This window comes from Aricia agestis, chromosome Z (genome assembly GCF_905147365.1).
Source record: "Aricia agestis chromosome Z, ilAriAges1.1, whole genome shotgun sequence".
Taxonomy (NCBI): Eukaryota; Metazoa; Arthropoda; class Insecta; order Lepidoptera; family Lycaenidae; genus Aricia; species Aricia agestis.
In genome coordinates, this window is record NC_056428.1 from 32277958 (window position 1) to 32286218 (window position 8261).

The window sequence follows — 8261 nt, forward strand, 5'->3', positions numbered from 1 at the left end:
ATCGAAGACGGGCTTCGATACCATAAGGTTCCCTGGTATCTGCGAAAGACCATAGGAGGATACCTGAGGAGAAGGAATATAATTTGTGTCGGGCGCAACGGGGTCGTCATCAGGATAGTGACAGAGTGCGGTGTTCCACAGGGGTCTGTCCTGGGTCCACTCCTATGGAACATCGGGTTTAATCGAGTCCTAAGAGCGGCCCTCCTCCGTGGGCTACGCCTCGTCTGCTACGCGGATGACACATATCTGCTGGCCTGCGGAGAGAGCTTTGAAGAGGCTATACGCCTTGCAAGGGTAGGCGCGTCCCTAATCGTAGTGCGAATTGAGGCACAGGGACTACGCGTGGCCGTCGAAAAGACGAAGGCCATATTCTTCCATGGCCCTCGCAAACGGGGGCATGCACGAATGCTTGCCTCTCCATCGGCGAAGTCAGGGTGCCGATCGGATCGGAAATGAAGTACTTGGGTCTGACTCTAGACTCCAGGTGGAACTTCAACGCACATTTCCGCCAATTAGCCCCAAAACTAAAAAAGACGGCAATGGTCCTCGGACGCCTCCTGCCCAACATCGGTGGTCCGGGGTCTACATGCAGAAGGCTATACACTGGTGTCATACAATCGATGGCTTTGTATGGGGCACTATTTGGGCGGAACACCTAAGCGCCCAAAACAAGGCGATGCTGAGGAGGCCACAACGCGCGATGGCGTTGCGAATTATTCGCGGCTATCGTACGATAGCCGGCGAAGCAGCGCTGGCGCTGGCAGGGTCCCCTCCATGGGACTTGGAGGCACGTGTACTGGCTGAGGTGTATTTCCGTACTGCCGAAGTCAAAGAACGTGGAGAACGGGTTCCACCAGACCTGGTAACCCGATGGCGCCGCCAGGCGCGTGTTATACTAATGCGCGTCTGGCAGGACCAGATGGCGTCGCCAACCGCAGGTCGCCAAATAGTGGCGGCAATTCGGCCTGTACTCCAACAGTGGGTGACAAACGCTCGAGGTGCTCTGACCTACCGAATGGTTCAGGTGCTGACCGGGCATGGTTGCTTCGGTCATTACCTGCACCACACGGCCAGGAGGGAACCAACGCCTCGTTGCCACCACTGCGATCATGATGATGATACCGCACAGCACACGCTCCTGGAATGCCCAGCCTGGGTTGACCACCGGACTTGACTTAACACTCCCGGCCATAATCTCAAATATGGTTCGGTCGAGACAGGGATGGGACGCAATAGCTACCTTCTGTGAGGAAGTCATGTCACAGAAGGAGGCCGCCGAGCGGGTCAGAGAGGCGGATGTGGCCGCAGACCCAATTCGAAGACGGCGTGGAGGGCGTAGGCGCGCTGAACACGAGCGCCAGCTCCCGCCGTAGATAGGACTCGGGCAACGGGCTGGGGAACCCGCTGCCTATTGCACGAGTCCTTTCGGACGTAGAGCGCCCGGTGCCTTGGGCAGCTCTCCCGGAGTAGGCGGCAGCAGATTGCCGCGCGGAGTATCTGCGCGAAAGCAGACGCCGCTAACTGGGCCGCTGCAGTTTTCGCCTCAGGCGGGTCCAGCGGCTCAGCGCCAAGCGGAGGAGAAGGCACGGACGGGTTTTAGTGGGTAGAGCTGCGGTCAATTTACCACCTTGCCGACCGCAGAGAGCCCCACATATCCGCGGCAGGATTTCCCCGTCCCCCGCGGAATGCGTAGGAGCATTTCCTGTCCTTAAAAAAAAAAAAAAAAAAAAAGGTATAGTGTGTCGCGGACTTTTTTGTAGATATTTAAAAGATCTACAATTACTTAGAACATTAATTTATGGTTCTATCTTTTATAGTTTAGGCAGCGTACGCGAAAAAAGTAACATTTCTGGTTGTTTTTTTAGACCTTGCGTCCGAAAATCCCAAATATCTTACGGAACCCTATTTTTTTCCAAAATAAAATTTAGCCTATTTTCAGCAGAATTTATGTAGGATTCCAATGGTAAAAGAATCTTTCAAATCGGTCCAGTAGTTTCGGAGCCTATTCAAGACAAACAAACAATCAAATCTTTCCTCTTCATAATAGTAGTGTAGACTAGATGACGCCCGCAACTCCGTTGCGCCAAAAATCGTTTATCGCGCGTGTACCGTACATTTTCCCGGGATAAAAAGTATCCAATGTCCTTTCCCGGGGTTCAAAGTATATCCATACTTAATTTGAGCAAAATTGGTTTAGCGGTTTGGGCGTGAAGTGGTAACAGACAGACATACAGATAGACAGAATATAGACAGACAGACACACTTTCGCATTTATAATATATGTATGGATATTGGATAGGTATACAATATACATATTATAATATTGTTTAAGATTTTTATTCGCGGGTACTCGCACTTGCACTTGCAAAAAATAGAACACGCTTTTAATCACGTTACTACGCAGCCGACTTATCACTTGCACTGATCAGTTGCTGTCCACACTTACTTTCTCCTAATCACTAATGACCCGCACTAGTTACCTGCACTTAATCACTAAAAGAAGTGAATACAGTTCTAATCACGTTACTACGCAGCCGGCTAATAACTTGCACTAGTCAGTCGCTGTCCACACTTACTTTCTCCTAATACCTAATTACCTGCCCTAATAACTTGCACTTACTACTAATGAAGGTGAATACGGGCCTTTACGTTCTCCTAATTACTAATTACCTGCCCTAATCACTTGCACTTATTACTAATGAAAATGAATACGGGCCTTAACTTTCTCCTAATCACTAATCATCTGCACGTCTGGTCACCTGCACTTAATCACTAATTACAGTGAATACAGAATCACTATTCACGTTACTACGCAGCCGACTTGCACTAATCAGTCGCTGTTCACACTTACTTTCTCCTAATCACTAATCACCTGCTCGTCTAGTAACAACCTGCACTTAATCACTAATCAAAGTGAATACAGAACTAATCACGTTACTTCGCAGCCGGATAATCACATGCACTAATCCGTCGCTGTCCACACTTAATTTCTCCTTATCACTAATCAACTGCCCTAATTACTTGCACTTATTACTAATCAAAGTGAATCCGGGCCTTTAGAAAGAGGAGGTCTGGATAATATGGACTATAGTTAATATACCTATATTAACTTATGATATGGACCAATGATATTCTATGTTACTAACGTAACTAGATTGGAAGTTTACGGTAGCAACGCGTTGCCACTTCGAAGATGCCTGCAGGCATATCTCACATACATAATGACATAACGAATATATGACTTGACATTGTCTTTTGAACAAAAAAGTGGTTACGCATTTCTGAGAATCTTTTGTAAGACATTGCTACTCTAGTATTTTAGAAACTCATTGATATGGACAGACGGATAGGCTCGGTACCAGCTAATTTAATTGTGAGTTCAGTCATGGAGGAAATATATGTATGGTTCAGTCAATGTCAGAATATCTGAAACTTTTAGGACAGGTACCGACTTCAAAGTAATGAAGACTGTCATATGTACAGAAATAGTTGAGATTTAGACGAATTCTGAAAAAGGCACTATCATAGAGAAAATATGTATGTCTAGTCTCTGGAGAAAAAGCTTATTACTTAATACTTTTTAGTTCATATTATTATTGTTTTTATCTTGGGGGTCGGTTTTAATTTTTTGCTAAAAATAAATATTACGAGTATTATTTATTAAGGTAAACTTTTACTACGGTTCATCTCAAAAAGATATGGACCAAGAGCCTGCGATGGCCAGATGGAAAGTTTACCTGTTTGTTCACTTTGTGACCTTTATAACAGAGCTCAGAGGTAAGAACGACCAGCAGCTATGGATTCAGTCGCGGTTACTTTAGGAGGTACGAAGTGCGAAGTACTTAGACTTATTAACTATTTACGTAGTTTATAATAAGTATATATAATAGCAATTTAAACTTCGGCAATTTTCGTATCCATTCGGCCTGCCCTGCCCCTGGGCAGTTCTAGATGCCGAAAACGCTGTTAGACTTTGAAGGTAGGGACTAGGGTGTCTAGCAGTGGGAAGCAATTGTCAAAAATGTCCGGCACTGGAAGACGAGATTACTCCACTGCGCAGAATATAAGCTATGAAATTGAGCTTTACCCTTTCTGGAAGGTCAGGTAGACCTTCAGAACTGGATGTTTGTAACCGCGACCAAAACTCCATATAGTTGCTGGTCATTCTTACCTCTAGCTCTGTAAAGGCCATAAGCAGGTTAACTTAGCTTTGTGAAACGGATAGGAAGGTCTGGCCTTCGCAGGCTCTCACTCTAGTATTCTATAATTCCTGTCTACAACTTATCAGATTTCCACACATAACTATTGCGTGATCGCGCTAAACGTTTGGAAGCTACTTGTGATAAACAATATCTCGGTACTGTAGAAAATTCAATTGAGCGTAATCCCAAACAATTTTGGAGTTACATAAAAAGCAAGTCAGGTACGAGTTCACTACCAAATATAATAAATTACAATAATGTAAAGGTTGCCTCATAGGGTGTGTAATTTTTTTCCAACTTTTGATTTTTTACATGTAATAGTTTTCAAAAGTTGTATTTGTCCATAAAAATAATAACTGCATTTATTTTTTCTACTTAAGTTTACGTTTTTGGCTCGCTCAAAGACCTTGAAATTTCGAAAAAAGTACAATATCAGACATTCAATAAAAATTTTTTTATTACTATAAAAAGGAAAAAACTTAACTGTATACTTAAACATATACGAGTATTTATAACTGATAAAAATTAATATTTATCACTTTAACCGACTTAAAAAAAAATAGGACAAAAATTCATTTTTTTGATATTTCAAGACACTTGAGCGAGCCAAAAATAAAAGAAATATATAACTTTTATGACACATACCTAATCATATAAGTCCAAGGCAACTTTTGATTTCTATTACGTAAAGAAATTTAAAGAAAAAAAATCGCCCATACCACGTGACACACCCTACGAGTACAGTGCCTCATCCGTATATTCTACGAGCTTTTGCCCGCGGCTTCGCTCGCGTTAAGAAGTATTATTATATACAAACTTTCATCCCCTATTTGAACCCCTTGGGATTAAACTTTTTAAACGGGACTTAACGCGACTTATTTAAGTAGTAATGCTACTACGAGTACATACTTTTTCTCGACGTTTCGGCCGTGTTGCAACGGCCGTGGTCACGAGGGGACTGCAGGAGCGCGACGTCTTCGTTTGCACCGGGCGGTCGGTTCTACGACTACCCTCGAATTGTCCAATATTTGTGTTCCAATACACTGAAAGTCAGTAGGTTCACTGCGACACACAACACTAACTGTATCCGGGTTTACACTTATAGACAGAGGTGACACACGCGGTTTGCACTTATTGATCACTGGATTCCAGGCGGGCGACAATTTAAATCCGTCCTCACGATTGAAATTTTTGTACTTTTTAATTTCAATTGCTTCACGTATTACTCTCGTGTGGTAATGACGATCCGTAGAGAGGATTTTAGGGTCGTGTAGCTCCATCCAGTGATTAGTCCCCATATCAAGCAGATGTTCTGCTACCGCGGATTTATTTGTCTGGCGATTTTTCACTGCGGCTATGTGCTCTTTCACTCTTTCGCCAATAGTCCGTTTCGTTTGGCCAATGTACGAACTACCACAGCTACAATCTATTTTATAAACCCCAGGAGTTTGGAAAGGTAAGGAATCCTTTGGTGACCGAAGTACTTGTGATATTTTACGTAACGGAGTATACACAGTCTTAATGGAGTATTTCCTCAGCTCTGTTCCAATTTTGTCCGTTACGCCTTTGATGTATGGTAAAAATGCTGCTTGACGGTTCACCTCTGGATACCTCGTTTTCTCCTTCCGTCCCGTTTAAAAAGTTTAATTATAATGCAACGCGAAAGTTTAAAATGAACCCCTTGGGGTTGGAATTTATCAAAATCCTTTCTTAGCGGATGCCTCATACGTCATAACATCTACCTGCATGCCAAATTTCAGCCCGATCCGTCCAGTGGTTTGTGCTGTGCGTTGATAGATCACTATGTCAATCAGTCAGTCAGACACCTTTGAGTTTTATATATTTAGATTTGGGAGGTTTTTTCTGACTTTTTTAATCTAATTTTCTGGCACCCGACGCAAGTGATATCATATCCCTAACCCTAGCGATGTTCATGGGTGTTCATGGCATGTCTGTAAGCGACATATTATCTACTATTACTATCGAATATGACTCTTAAACTTTTAAAAGATCTGGATCCACATAAATCTCTTTTTTTCTTCACATAAATTTCTAATAAAATGTGCCAAATCCGTCGCAGTGCCACTTACACTTATTTATCAAAAATCATTAAATGAATGTATCGTACCAGAAAGGGGTTTGGGTTACTATTGGCGTCATTTTCAAATTTCGCGGCCACTCACCAAATCGGCATATTATGAAAGAACATATCAAGGGGAGTTAACTTTATTATGGGAGACATATAGCTAAACTATATCGGAGCCGAGATATTAGGCATTTTAAGTTCGTATTTTCAACTAAAAGTAAATTCAATCATAACATGAATATTCAGGAAAATAAAAATAAAACGCATTATTTATTAGCTTAAAGCCTTCCTCGATAGGTATATGGGTTATTCAACACAAAAATAATTTTTCAAATCGAACAAGCAGTTCTTGATATTAATAGCACTTTCAAACACACAAACACTTCAGCTTCATAATATTAGTATACAGGGTATAACAAAACTAGGTGATAATACTTTAGGGTGTGTACTGTGTATGAGTCTCGTGTATAGAGTTTAGTGTAAAAGTGGTAGCGCTGAAAGAGAACATTTTTTTTTTCACTTTGTATGGGGAAACTCTGTACGCCTGGGCGCTTGCCCATGCAAATCACAAAAAAATGTCTTTCAGCGCTGCTTCTTTCACAGTCTATACAATATATTATATTATCACTTAGTTTTGTTACAACTTGTAGATATAGATGCAAGTACAATTCATTTCATAATTTATTTTTATTTTTAGTTATTCGTACATTTTAAAAGAATGACTTAACCAACATACATCTACGCACCGTCATATGATGAGTTTTTTAACTATTTATTTTTCTTTTGCAAAAAAATGCAAATCCCTTTTTTCTTGAATTTCTTAAAGAAGGCTTTTGATTTTTTTATATTTTTTGTGTAAGTAAATAGTTAATATTCTATGAAACATTCCTGCAGCTCCACGTGTATGAGCCGGGAATTAGATTAAAAGCTAGACTAAAAATTCTGCCGAAAGGTGGCGTCCGGCGTCATAACTCATACTGCACTATGGCCAAAATTCGCTAAATAGTGGAAATAATCATTTTACCAACAACACAAGAACAATAATTATAATTTCCTAATATTGCATCCGGCCCTTTGAAAACCACTTTCTAGTGAAATATAGTCTCAACTCTCAGGTCTGGCTATATTTTAGTCGGATGAGAGTTAAACCCATGAGTGTGAAAATATGTATGAAAAATTATTCATATATTTAACGCGGACGAAGTCGTGGACAATAGCTAGTGAGAAATATATTATATCCAATATATTAATATACCCTTTCTATACCTGTTTGTTAAGGATAAAGTAACGTTAATTACTATTGATTTTGTGAACATAAGGCGCAAAAATAAATATACTACAATAATCGTAGCTCAGCTCCGATATTACTTAGAACAATTTTTATTACTAATATATGTTTCTCTAATGTAGTGCTACAAAATAGTATTGGTTTAATCCATGGCCGCTGGAAAAAAAATGACGCCACAGGTCCATACAAAGTTACTCAATGCCCTTTTCAAAAGAGCTTACATCACTCCAGTCCATAAAAAGGGGTCTAAAACTGATGCGTGTAATTACCGCCCGATATCTAAATTATGTAAATGTATTGCTGCGAAGCTATTCGAGAAATTAATTTACACGGAATTACCAACAAGGATTTCTGCCTGGCAGATCCATGACATCTAATATGGTCCAACTGAATGACTTCTTGACTGATGCTACATGGATCAAGAGGCCCAGGTCGACGTCATCTACACCGACTACAGTAAATGTTTTGACAGAATTGACTATAAAAAACTCTTACAAAAATTAGAGGAGATCGGTGTTCATGGTGATTTACTCAGATGGTTTGCGTCATACATTACCAAGCGCAGCCAAACAGGAGCAATCAATAACTGTACCTCTAGGTGGAGTCGGATCCCGAGTGGTGTACCACAGGGATCCCTGCTTGGGCCCCTGTTATTCGTCATAATTATTTGTTAATGATATTGACC